Raw genomic sequence first — 13819 nt, forward strand, 5'->3', positions numbered from 1 at the left:
CTTCTCCCCAAGGAAACGTTCTAGCTTCGTTTCCAAGCGCCAAATTACAAAAGCATCTTAAGGATCTCTAAGGTTATCTCAAAATGCAACTTTAAAAAAAAAAAAAAGTCGGTACTGCCGCACAGTCGGTCAAAGGAGGGGAGGGGCGAAAACAAACGAGAAACGGGAAAGTCGCGGATAATCCAAAAACGGCGGCAAACCCCGGGGGCGATGAACCGTCTTCATTATTACGCCGCCCGCCCACCCCGGCTGGGCACAGGCCAGAGGCCCTCGGAGCGCCTCGCACCTCGGCGCCCTGCACGCGCCCCCCCTCGCAGGCCCCGCCTCGGTCTCCTCCTCCTCCCCGCCTCCCCGCGCGCGCCCCGCCCGCGGCCCCGGCGGCGCCCCGCTCGCCTGCGCACGCGCGAGGTAGGCGGCCGCGGCGGCGGCGACGGCGGCGACGGCGGCGGCGGCGCGGCGGTGCGGCGGCGCGGCGGCGGCGGGGGCGGGGCCGGAAGGGCCGGGCACCCAGGCGAGGGCGCGGCGGCCGCGCGGGGTGGGGCCCGGCGGGTACGCGCTCGCCGCGTCGACGTGCTGACGCCATGACGCCCCGGCCGGTGTGTGTCGGTGTGTGTGTGTGTGAGTGTGCGCGCTCCGAGTGTGTATTTGTGTATCGGCGGTCCCGCAGGTCCCGGATGTTGCGGACAGTATGAGGCGAGCGCAGGGGGACGGGGACCAGCAGCTGTCGCCGCCGCTCTCAGGTGAGTGGGGAGGAGAGTCGAGGGCGAGGGTTGTCCTGACGGAGCGGGGCGGGGGGGCACCTCCCTGATTAAGAGGTGACCGACCCCCCCGCTGTGGCCCCCACCCCCCACCTACACACACACGTATACTCTTCTCTGCCCCATTTCCCACATTCCGGGGTGTGTGGCCTGGGCATGCCAGAGCCGAGTCAACCGTTTCTTCTCCTAATCCCAAGCATTCAGGAGACACAAACGCCGCCCCCCTGCCCTCCGAGAGCCCCCCGCCCCCCATCATCTCCTCAGCCCCATCCCCCTTGCCAAATAGTGAGCTGTCGCCTGCGGCGAGCCGGGGGAGTGCGCATGCGCGAGGGCCGGCGAGCTCGGGGTGCTAGTTCGCTGCCCCCGGGGCGCATGCGCACCTCCGCGATGCAGGGACCTGCGGGATAAAGAGCCTCTTGACCACGCGCCCGCCTCCTTGCCCAGGCGGGGAGCTCGATTTGCTGCTGGCCGGCTCGCGAGCCTGTTGCTCCTGTCCCAGAGGGACAATTGACGTGATTTGAGGGGACTCGGTTGATAAAGCGCTGTTCTCAGCTGGGGTTGCCCTAGAGACTCCCGGGCTACCAGCGCCTCCCAGACCCAACGTGCCCCCACGCTGACCCTTCTTTTGAAACTCGCTGCAACTTCTAAATCGAGCCTTACTTTTCTCAACTCCCGTCGTCCTCGTTGTCGTCGTCGTCCTTTGGAACTTTTAATACAGACCTCCTCTGAATGTAGGTGGTCTTTGTAGGGAGGATTTAGGGTCATAAAGAAAGGGGGGATTCCTTTTAGTGAAAGCCTCAATTATTGTCATAGAACTGCATAAAGTACGGAGCACACCGTAGAAAAAGTCTGAGTAGAAATTGTAAATTAGGGTGTCAGGGTCCTGCCCTCTGTGGTTGTGTGACCTATTTTTTCGTGAAAGATCTTCCTTAGTGCTTTCGTTTTAGCTCTGCATTATTGATGCTCTGTGAACACACGAAAACAAAGGCAATCTGAAATTACTGGTGAATGACAACTTACCCACTGGAGATTTTAATTTTAAATAATGAGACATTTCACGTTTGCAAACAACAAAAAAGCACGTTTAAAATAAGGAACTTAAAAGTTTACGATTTAAGTGGTGCAAGACCTGGATTCTCAGTTGGCAGATTCTGTTCCTTTAAATTTGTTCCTACATTGCCACTGTTTTGGATACTTTGCTGCTACTTACCTTTGCCATCAAAACAGTTGCAAGGAAATGAAACAAACGTTTTGCTCAGTAGCAATAAAAAAATGTAGGGAAAGAAAAAGGGAGCTTTTTCTGTATTTTCCAGTTTATTTTTGCCAACCCTGTCTTCTGTCTGGATCATTGAGAATGGGATATAATAGTAAGTCCCATTTTTCTCTTCTCATACCTCCCCACCCCCAACCCCCTCTTTTGTATTCTTCTGAAAGGGCTGTTTTGGCTGCCACTGTTAACTGAAGGATCTTCTGTCCTTGGACCTTAAAATACACACGTGTTTTATATATAATATATGTGTGTGTGCATATACACACATATATACATGTATATATATGTATATGTGTGTGTCCCTCCCTTATTTCCTCATTTGATCCTGGCTTTTGCAAGGTTCAGCTGTCTTTTGTGCAGTTTTCTGTTGCCATGGATACGGTCGGAATCAAGAGATGACACAGGAAGCACAGGAATTTGGGGGACATACATCATCCTGTGTCCTAGAAAAAAGGGCTGGATACTCTTTTTTTTCCCCATAGTGTGAAGACTGAGGAGTATAAATTACTGTGGCAACCCCAAACTTGGGTGTTTAGGTCCATTGCACACTTTGGTGACTTTTAAAACTTTTTATTGTAGTTAATTTGAAAATTGGAGACGTATAATGTTGCTTACATCTAGACTTCCCTTTGGTTATGATAAATCTTGAAGTAAAGCTAGTTTTTGTCTTGAAACATTTTGTTTGATTGAATTTCCTGAAGCCTCCTTTCAATTTTTTGCGGTTAAAGGCATGAAATGCTTTTAGAATTAAGATACATGTTATTAATTTATTTTTGGTGCAGCCATGTTTTAAAAGTCTCCAGAATGGGCCATATATATATGTGTGTGTATATATATGCATATATATACACACACATATATATATACACACACACATGAAAAAAAATTGAAAAGGTACAGGGAGTGAAAATTTTTTGTTTTACTGTTGTGTTTTCATCCGTCTCCTTACCCTCAAGTGAAACAGTCAAACTATCTTTGTTTATGCTTCTGGGGATAGTGCTTTTTATAAACATACACAATAATATATATATATACATATATATACATACATACATACACACACACACATATATATATATATATATTCTTTGGGTTTTTTTTTTTTGGTTTGGTTTTGGACCACACCTGGTGTTGTCCTGGCTCTGTGTTCAGGGATCGCTTCTGGTGGTGCTCAGGGGACCATTTGGGGTGCTGGGGATTTTTTTTTTTTTTTTTTGGTTTTTGGGTTACACCTGGCGATGCACAGGGGTTACTCCTGTCTCTGCACTCAGGAATTACTCCTGGCGGTGCTCAGGGGACCATATGGGATGCTGGGATTTGAACCCGGGTCGGCCGCGTGCAAGGCAAACGCCCTACCCGCTATGCTATCACTCCAGCCCCAATTTGGGGTGCTGGGGATTGAACCTGGGCTTGCTGTGTGCAAGGTAATCCCTGCTATATTATTGTTGCAGTCCCTTCTTTGCTATTTTTGTTTCTGTTTGTTTTGGGCCCACATCCACCAGTTGTACTCAGGTCTCAGTCCTGGCTCTGTGTTCAGGGATCACTCCTGGTGGTGCTTAGGGGACCATATGTGATGTTAGGATCACATGCTGGTCGCCTGCTTGCAAGGCAAAGTGCCCTACCCATCGTACTCTATCCCTGTTTTTATTTGATTTACATAAAGGCAAGATACTAGTTCTGAACTTCACTTTTTCACTTCATTTTGTTTTATACATTGTGGATGGGCACATCAAATGGTCCTCAGGGGCTGCTCCTGCCTCTGCTTGAGGATCACTCGTGGTGGTGCCCATGGGATCATGTGGTGCTGAGATCCTCTCTCCTTCAGACAAAGCATGCTCTTGACGAGTTGAACAGCATCTCAGGTCCCACTTGATGTATCTTGACATTGACCAGGAATGTAGCCTTAGTAGAGCACTTGCCTTGCATGTGCAGAGCTCTGGGTTTGATTCCTGATACCCCCCACCCCAAAACAAACTGGGGACCACCAAAAAAATTAAATGAGTCCTTGATACCACCTTATATCCTTTTCATTTTTGGATTTTCCATGTTTCCTTGAAGAATATATCTTTTCACTGTTGGTATGTTTTCTCTTTTTTGTGTGTGTATTTGCGTTTGTCATGGTCTTCTGGTTATACTCAGTGGTGCTCAGGGACTGTTCCTGGTATGTTGCACCAAGGTTGGTCCCTCTGGTGTTCTGGGGACTATGTGGTACCAGGGATAGAATCAGAACTTCCGCATGCAGAGCATACACACTAGCCCTTTGAGCTATCTCCCCAGCCCAAACTGTTGACAATTTTTTCCTTCAAAAATATCTCTCTACACTTTTTAAATCTGGAACAATTTATGTAGAAGCCATGTATTATACTTTTTAAAAAAAGACTAGGATAGTATGTCACTTCTGGAATTGTCTGGTGGTTTCCGCGCTGTTTCCATTAATATGTTCTTTTGTCCCTGTATTTTCTATAATTTGGCATAGATGTCTAAAAGCTTGAACATCTGGGCTAAATATTTTTGGTAGTAATGCTTTCTAGGCATTGACTTGTACCTTATATTGTGTTAAAAGGATAAAAAAAGTCATCATGTCCCAGTATTAATAATGGTGGGTTTGTTCTATCATTTAGTTAAATGATAAATACTAGGTCTCTATTAGAAAGGTTCCCCCTGCACTCCCCTCTTTTTTTTTAATGGGATTTGAACTCAGGATCTTCTGCGTGTCAGGCAAGTAATTTTTTCCTTTTTAATTAGCAAGTAATCTGTAGAGTGTTGACCCTGGCACCATACTCATACTCCTCTAGTCATCTTAGTGACCCAGGTCATTTATTATTGCAAAAATGGTAATTTTCTAATTTTAGCTTTCCTCTTAGCTTAAGAATTAGCTTTTAGTCTTTTGTAGAGATTTCCCTTTAACATATTTCTGAGTGATGATAAGAGAATTATTTAAAAAATTATTTTATCTTGCTTTGTATTTTAGTATCATCATAAACCTATAGATTTCACTGTATTCTTTTTCATCAACAACTGTATTTTTTATCATATATATATATTTTGGCATATAGGTCTCACCATGCTGTGCTCAGGACTTACTACTGACTCTGTTCAGGGATCACTGCTGGTGGGTTTAGGGAATCATATAGTGTGCCAGGGATTGAACCCAGGTTGGCCATATGTAAGGCAAATGCCCCTCCCACTGTACTATTGCTACACTCTGGCCCCATATAGTGTATATGTATTTTTGATGCTTAAAATTGCTCATATTTGGCCGTGGGAATTCTTTTAATTTAGTCAATGAGTACTTCTTGCTTTTTTTTTTTTTTCACTTTGGGTCACACCCGGCGTTGCACATGAGTTACTCCTGACTCATGCTCTCAGGAATTACTCCTGGTGATGCTCGGAGGACCATATGGGATGCTGGGAATCGAACCCGGGTTGCCATGTACAAGACAAACGCCCTACCCGCTGTGCTATGGCTCCAGCCCCTACTTCCTTGCTTTTACATAGAAGAATCTCTTTCTCTCTTTTGAGATCCTATCCATTAGTTCTCAAGGGCTCCTCCTGGTTTTGTGCTTAGGGGTCACTGGCTGTCTGGTGGTGTACCCTATGGTGTTGGGATTAAACCTGGGCCTCACGCATAGCATGTACTCCAGCACTTTGAGCCTTCTCCCCAGCCCTTGCTGTATTTTTTCCTGTCTCAGGTGTGGAGACTTTAGGTCTTTTTTTTTTTTTTTTTTTTGCTTTTTTTGGGTCAAAGCCGGCGATGCACAGGGGTTACTCCTGGCTCTGCACTTAGGAATTACTCCTGGCGGTGCTCAGGGGACCATATGGGATGCTGGGATTCGAACCCGGGTCGGCCGTGTGCAAGGCAAATGCCCTACCTGCTGTGCTATCGCTCCAGCCCCAAGACTTTATATCTTTGTGTACACACACACACACACACACACACACACACACACACACACACACACACACACACACACACACACACACACACACACTTTCCTTCCCTTTTAACATTGCTTGCCTCCCTATGGAATTCTTAGAGTCAAATTGAAAAGTAAAGGGACTGAAGAGAGATAGTTCAAGGTTAAGGCACTTGCCTTGTATGTGGACTACCTTGGTTCCATTCTCTGCACTACATATGGTCCCCTGAGTGTTGTCAGGAGTGATCCTTGAGCAGAGAACCATGTATAAGAGCTGAGCAATGCTGGATGTGGCCCCTACTCTCAAAAAATAATAAAAGTTAAGGTGCTTTATTTTTACTTTAATACAGTTTAGTTAGTTTTTGTCTTATTTCTGGCCTTACTGGCGTTACTAGATTTTTGATTTTGGATCTTGCAGATTTTTCATCTTGAATACTCTGTGAAAGACAGGATCTCTGAAGAGATAATTTTTTCTCTTGCCTACTCACCACATTATGAGGTTAGCTATAGAAAAGACTAGGGAATTTTTTCTCTCTTAGCAACCTTGCTCTTTTTTCTGAGATGAAAGGTACACCGAATGAAATTTGGAGACTGAAATTGTGTTTATAAGCTTTCTTGGAGATATGAGGTTTTGATGGTTATATAAAAACATCTGTGTATAAATGTATAAGTACATATTTGTCTTTTCTCTCTTCGTTTTACACATATTTCTCCACATGGACTGTTATGTAAGAGTAGAGTGGCCTTTTTTTTCCACATTACTGTATTTTTATCATTAAAAAGACAGACACATTTTTCTTAATACATTTTTTTTTAAATTAGGGACTAGACCACGAACTCTGGGATCTTCATTCAGGATATGGAACAATGTGTGATCCTGTGGTCTGTATCATGTACACTGTAGATACTTAGGAGAAATATTGATGCAGTCATCATGTTTTCTGAAAGTCTATTACCCTTTTAGTTAATTGATAAAAATATAAATTAAAGATAGAGTGGAACTGTATTCTAAGCAGGTTAGGAACTGGACTGATGTGTTTGCAGAAAACATTTTTTAAACACCATGTAGTAGAATTTTGAATAATCTTACTAATTATAGGTTGCTCAAAGCCTTACTTGCAGCAGTATTTTTTCTGATACTTTTCTTTTTGCCATTTTATTTTTACTTCCAGACTTTATAAGATTACCTGATTATTCTCAACCTTGTTTTATAATAATTTTGGCTCCATACTAAATTCTAGTTGTAGGGAGGGGGTGTAGCTCAGCGGTAGAGCACTCTCTTCTTATCACATGTGAGAGCCCAGAATTTTTTTTTTTTTAATTTAGTCACTGTGAAAATGTGAAGTTAAGGGCTGGAGCGATAGCGCAGCGGGTAGGGCGTTTGCCTTGCACACGACCAACCCTGGTTCGATTCCCAGCATCCTATGTGGTCCCCTGAGCACCGCCAGGAGTAATTCCTGAGTGCATGAGCCAGGAGTAACCCCTGTGCATCACCGGGTGAGACCCAAAAGGCAAAAAAAAAAAAAAAAAAGAAAGAAAATGCAAAGTTATTCATGATTTGGTTTCAGGTATACAGTATTTCAACACCACTCCTTTTGCCAGTGTCCACTTCAATCCACCAGTCCCTCTGTAGCCCCATTGCTCCCTCAACAACCCCTTCCGCCACTCTAAACTCAGGAATTTACATAAATTGTGGTTGTGTATTCAGAGAAACATACCATGTGTTTGTTTTCAGGCTCAGTAAATCTTTCTGAAAGGCCATTTGCTAATAAGATACAGTAGCAACTTTTCCTTTTGATTTGACAAGCTCCCATTCTAGGGGAAAAGATTCTAAAGCAGAGTGTCTGTAGGAAACTCTGGGGCCTTCTTTTCTTTTCAGTCTTTCAACTGCTCATGTTTTAATAGAACTGGCAGGAGTTGCCTAGCTACCTGTGTGTCAGAGCTGGTCATTCCGCTTTTTGAGAGCTGGATACAGACCTCAGATTGGGAATTAAACATTCAGCTAGTAACCCTTACTTGACCACAAAGAACTTTATTTCTTGACTTTTTTTTTTTCCCCCAAGAAACTGTTGGCATAAATCACTGTGGCAACTACTGCATTGGAAAAAGGCTTGAAAGCCTAGAAATTTCCATGGTGTCTAGTCTCTCTTGTTTGTCAGGAAAATGTATATGTAAACAACTTTAATTTGAGGTTTATTTGATACCATTTTTAAAAAATAGGATCAACTTGCCCTCTCTTCATCTTTCCATACTAGGATCTATGAGATGGGCCTGACAGTTGGTACCTAGGCCCAGGGTTACTTGGGGGCCACCAGGGTTGTGTCTGGCAGGGATGAACCCTTTTTTTTTGAGGAGCCACATCTTGTTAAATATATTACTTTTTTTTGACCCGGGGGCGGGGGGCGTGGAATTTGAGGGCTACATCCAGCTGATACTCCTATGTTACTCCTGGCTCTCTGAACAGGGGTCATCCCTGATGGCACTCGGGACTATATGGGATGTTGGGAATTGAACCCTGAAAATGGCTGCATGCAAGGCAAGCATCATATCTGCTGTTGGTAACCTCCACATACTGCTTTCTTAAACTTTTTTTTCTTTTTGGGTCACACCTGGCGATGCACAGGGGTTACTCCTGGCTCTGCACTTAGGAATTACTCCTGGCGGTGCTCAGGGGACCATATGGGATGCTGGGAATTGAACCTGGGTCAGCCTGGGTCGGCCGCGTGCAAGGCAAGCGCCCTACCTGCTGTGCTATTGCTCCAGCCCCTTTCTTAAACATTTTTTTTCTTGGCTTTTTGGGCAACACCAGTTGTCCTCAGGGTCTATTCCTGATTCTGTGCTCAGGGGTGACCTCTGACTATACTCCAGAGACCATATGTGGTACTAGGGATCAGACCAGGTTACTCTCTGTGCTGTGGGCAATGCAAGCACCTTACTTCTTGTATTGTCTGGCTATATTTATGCTTCCCAGCAAAACACAAGGATCTGGTTTCTTTGCATCCTTACAGACCTTTGCTATTTTCTGTTTTGTGTGTGTGCTTGCTTGTGTGCTTGTGTGTGTGCTCGTGTGTGTCTGTGTTTGTGTGTATTTGGTTGTATTCATTCTAAGGGGGTATGTTTTAAGTTTTTAACTTTATTGGTTTTTGGGTCATACTCTGTGGTACTCAGGGGCTGCTTCTGGTGGGGGTCAGTGGGGGACCATATGGGGTGCTGAGGATTGAACCCAGGTCAGCTACATGCAAGGCAAGCAAGTGCCCTGCCCTCTGTGCTTTCTCCCCAGCTGCTACAATCTCTCTTCTGTACCATTGATGTTTGCCTATCTTTGCTAGTACTACCTTATAGTTTTATACAATTTGTTCATAAACACACGGGTAAAGTTACGCTACCTTGTTCTTTTTTTGTTTATCAAACTCCCTGAAAAAGCCTGTTAGGTTAGTATCTTGAGGCCACACTGTTTCTCCTGGCTCTACACTCAGGAATCATTTGTGGAGGTGCATGGGGGACTGTATGGAATGCTGGGGATCAAACCCAGGTCAGCTGCGTGAAGTGCCCTACCCTCTGTACTACTGCTGCGCGCCCCTAGATTGGTATCTTTAAGTGATAAGATTTGCAGTCTAGGGGCTGGAGCGATAGCACAGCGGGTAGGGCGTTTGCCTTGCACTCGGCCGACCCGGGTTCTAATCCCAGCATCCCATATGGTCCCCTGAGCAACGCCAAGGGTAATTCCTGAGTGAAGAGCCAGGAGTGACCCCTGTGCATCGCCGGGTGTGACCCAAAAACCAAAAAAAAAAAAAAAAAAAAAAAAAAAAAGATTTGCAGTCTATAGTACATTAGCAAGATAAATAGCTTTATAGTGGCCTTTTTCAAAAAAGAAAAAAAAGCCTTCTTTATGTTGCAACTGATTACTAAATTTGTCTCTTGTTCTGAACGAGTTTACAGTTTCCACTCTTTAGTTTTCTTGGAGTGATTTTTATTCTTATATAGAGGTACAATTTTCAAATGCAGGGTTATCTTTTTATAATTTGTTTTAGATTAAGACACCAAATTAAACACTTTTGGTAAAGACATCGAAGCTCTTTAGGGAGGAAAGGCAGTTTGGGTTACACCCAGTGGACTTGGTGCTTCCTCCTGACTGTGCTCAAGGGTCACACCTGGCTGGGCTCTGGAGAACTATAGGTGGTGCTGAGGATTGAACTGGGTTGGTTGTAGGCAAGGGAAGCACCTAACTCTGTACTATTTGGCTGCAATGCATTGAAGTTCTAGATAGAATGATTACTAGATACAGGATACGTAATAAGAGGAAATATTGTTATAGTATCCAAGGGAAACCTGAACAATCAAGCCTCAAAAAAGATTAGGGCCAAAACACTTCTTGGAACTTAGATATAAAAGTAAATGAACTTTAATGTTTACCATAAGAAGCACCTCAGTACCATGAAGCTTACTTGATATCACTGAGTAGGATCTGATGGCCAGCCAGACTCTCAACTGTTCCTGGAGACTAGGAGTGTCTTGCAGAAGCTCATCTTGCATTACTTCCATTTAATCACACTATATTTAAAAGACCTGTACTCAGGAGTTCAGATTTAATAGAATTAATTTTATTGCTTTATTAAGAACATTCTTTATAGTCCAGAGAGCTCGAGTGCATGCTTTGCATGACAGTCCTGGGTTTGATTCTGAGCTCCATGTCATTTTCCCACTCCCATTCTCCCCTTCACCCCCCCTCCACCCCCCGTACTGCAGGGTGTAGCCTAAAAACGAACTAGGAGTTAGGAGCTAGTGCAGGGATTAGGGATTAAGTAAGGCTCTTGCCTTGTGTGCAGGTGACTGGTGACTCAGGTTCAATCCCCAGCATATGGTTTCCTGACTCCCACTAGGCGTGAGCCCTGAGTGCAGAGTGAGGTGTGGGCACCAAACCAAAAACAAAAGTAAAAACACTGTTGGGCCAGATGGCTCAAGTAGGCTGGAGTGTGTAGGAACCCGAGTTCTGTTACCCCTCTGATGCCTTCCCACTCTCTCACTGCATGGTCCCCTGAGCATCTTGGGAGCAACCCCTGAACACTGCTGGGGTGTTGTCCAATGGCAATTAAAAATGGGGTGGGGCTGCAGGGAGAAAGATCAGAGGGCTAATCTCCCTGGTTTGTGTCAGGAGGTCCAAGGTTAATAATCCCTGTGGAGCAGGATTCCCCGGCAGCCCCAGGAGCAGCCTGACAGTGCCCTGGGAGTGAGTGATCGACTGTGTAGTCTACACAGTGCATGCAGCCCCTGCGTACCGTCAGTGTGCCCTCCCACCCCAAAAGGATTTTTTTAAAGTGCAGTTGAGGTTTTCTTGATGCCCACATTTCAACAACCAGATTTATTGGTGTGATAAATTCCTCTTATTTATGTGGGGTGATTTCAGGGGCCCCCTTACTACCTGGTTTGTTCATTTATGGTGCTTTCTGGGCCCTGTGGCTCCATCACATTAAACTGTTCGGCAGGGCTGGAAAAGAGGTAAGTGTAAGACTCGGCTGCCCTTTGCCAGAAGGGCCAGCCCTATCGTGAGCTTGTGTTTGGGCGTTTTCTCGTTGAAGACACACTTGCCCACTGTTGTCTTCCAGGAGCTGGTCATCCTTGAGGGTGATCTCCACTGTGTGCTCTAGCTGGACACTGACCTCAGCTTCAATATGGTGGTGGTCTTGAGGAGCATGTCCTGGGAGATTAAACCTCACCAGCATGAGTTCAGAGGCCCACCTTCCTTGCTAAGACCACCTGGAGCAACTGCCTTTTCTTTCTTTCAATTTTATTAATAGAATTTATTTATGGTATTTAAATTTTTTTTTTTCCCTCGTAGTCCTTGATCAAAGTATCTGCATGTTTGGTTCTTTTTCTCAGGCTTTTTCTGACCATTTTTCCCTTATGTCTTCACTGGTTTCTTGCTCTCTCTGTCTTGGCTTTGGGGCTACATTTACATCGCTAAGGGGCTGCTTCCTATTTTGTGTTTGGGGCACTGCAGTATTGGGGATGAAGCTGGACCTTCTGCATCTAAACCATGAGCTACAGTCTGTTGAGCTATTTCTCAAGCCCCAGTCTTTTTTTTTGGGGGGGGGTCACATCCGGAAATGCTCAGGGGTCACTCTTGGCTCTGCACTTCAGGAATTACCTCTGGCGGTGCTCAGGGGACCATATGGGATGCTGAGAATCGAACCTGGGTCTGCTGCGTGCAAGGCAATCGCCCTACCTGCTGTACTATCGCTCCAGCCACTCAAGCCCCAGTCTTGTGTGTGTGTGTTGGTGGGGATTGGGCCACATTCAGTGGTTGCCAGGGCTACTCCTGGCTCTGTGCTCAGGGGTCACACCTGGTGGTGCTCTAAGTCTGTGTGGTGCGGGGGAATCAAACAAGACAAGCACATAAAACCCTGCCCTATCTTTCTGACCGCCCCTTTTTTTTTGTTACAAAAAAAAAAATCACGGGCTGGAGAGAGAGTACAGTGGATAGAGCATTTCTTGCATGCAGCCAACCCAGGTTTGATACCTGGCACGACATATGCCCAGCTCACCCATGAGTAAACCTTGAACACAGCTGAGCTGGGTCTGGCCAAATGCCCTCCCCCCACCTCAGCCATTAGCCTTGATTTCTGATATTTTAAATTCTTAGTTCTTTGATAAACTTCTATTTCTAGAGCTTTTATCAAATTTTTGTTTGTTTATATTTTAGTTCACAGGGCTTACTCTTGGCTCAGGGGATAGCTCCTGGTGGAGTCAGGGGTGAGGGGGATTATCTGGGGTGCCAAGAATTAAACTTGGGTCTAGCTGTGTGTGATGTAAGTGCTTACCCTCTACTTTCTCTGACCCTGTGTCAAGAAGTGTTTGAGGGGGCTGGAGTGATAGCATAGCGGGTAAGGCGTTTGCTTTACCGCCAAGGTTGATTCCTGAGTGCAGAGCCAGGATGACCCCTGTGCATCGCCAGGTGTGATCCAAAAAGCAAAAAAAAAAAAAAAAAAAAAAAGTTTGAAAAAATAACATGATCAAAATGTACTTTCTGAAAATTTATTTGACTAAATTTTTTCCTTGAATATTTTTTGAATAGTTCCACTATTCAAATATGCTACTTTAGCATGAGGGACAGTATATATTGGTGAGCCAAATAGAAAATTCCTATTAATATGAATTGATATTCAAATATAAATTCAAATTTACATACTAGGCAAGAAGCTTCAACAAATAAACCCAAATATAATACAAATTACTTTAAATGTTTGAAGGAAAGGAATAAATTAGTATCAGGAGCATAAGAGAGAAATGAAACTTAAATGGGGGATATGGAACCCTACCCTGCTGTACTATCACTCTGGCCCGTAGAATAAAAATTTTAAAACCCTGGGGCCGGAGCGATAGCACAGTGGGTAGGGCGTTTGCCTTGCACGCGGCCGACCCAGGTTCGATCCCCGGCATCCCATATTCCTGTGCATTGCTGGGTGTGACCCAAAAAGCAAAAAAAAAATAAAATAAAATAAAAATAAAAATTTTAAAACCCTTGGCTCTTCAGGGCACTTGGCCGTGGACATGGCCAACCCAGATTCAATCCCTGGCACCCCATATGGCCCCCCAATCCCCACAGGAGTGATCCTGAATAGTTAGGATTAAGCCCTGAGCACTGCCAGGTGTGGCCTAAAACTTGAAAACAAAACAACATGACCCTTACGAAGTGCATGTTCATACAGTAGGCAGGATAAATAAAATATGTGAGAAGGAGGCGAATCCCAAGGAGAAAAAGATAAAGCTGGAAAAAAGAGGGAGGGGGGATGGGGAGTTGCACATTTATTGCATGATCACAAAACGTTTCACTAAGTCACTGTAAAAATAACCAGTATCAGAGGTAAAGGAATGAA

At 44.8% G+C, this 13819-nt stretch overlaps 1 protein-coding gene across 3 annotated transcripts in view; it reads left to right on the plus strand.

The window, feature by feature from the left end:
• Window positions 1-492: 492 nt before the first annotated feature.
• The window catches only part of SPOP (speckle type BTB/POZ protein), an 82546-nt gene continuing 69219 nt past the window's right edge, over window positions 493-13819 (plus strand). For all 3 annotated transcript variants that reach the window (XM_055131017.1, XM_055131016.1, XM_055131018.1), the window contains exon 1: window positions 493-740. The gene's annotated coding sequence lies outside the window, so the exon portion shown is untranslated. The remainder of the gene's footprint in view (window positions 741-13819) is intronic.

This window comes from Sorex araneus, chromosome 3, assembly GCF_027595985.1.
Source record: "Sorex araneus isolate mSorAra2 chromosome 3, mSorAra2.pri, whole genome shotgun sequence".
In the NCBI taxonomy this organism is placed as follows: Eukaryota; Metazoa; Chordata; class Mammalia; order Eulipotyphla; family Soricidae; genus Sorex; species Sorex araneus.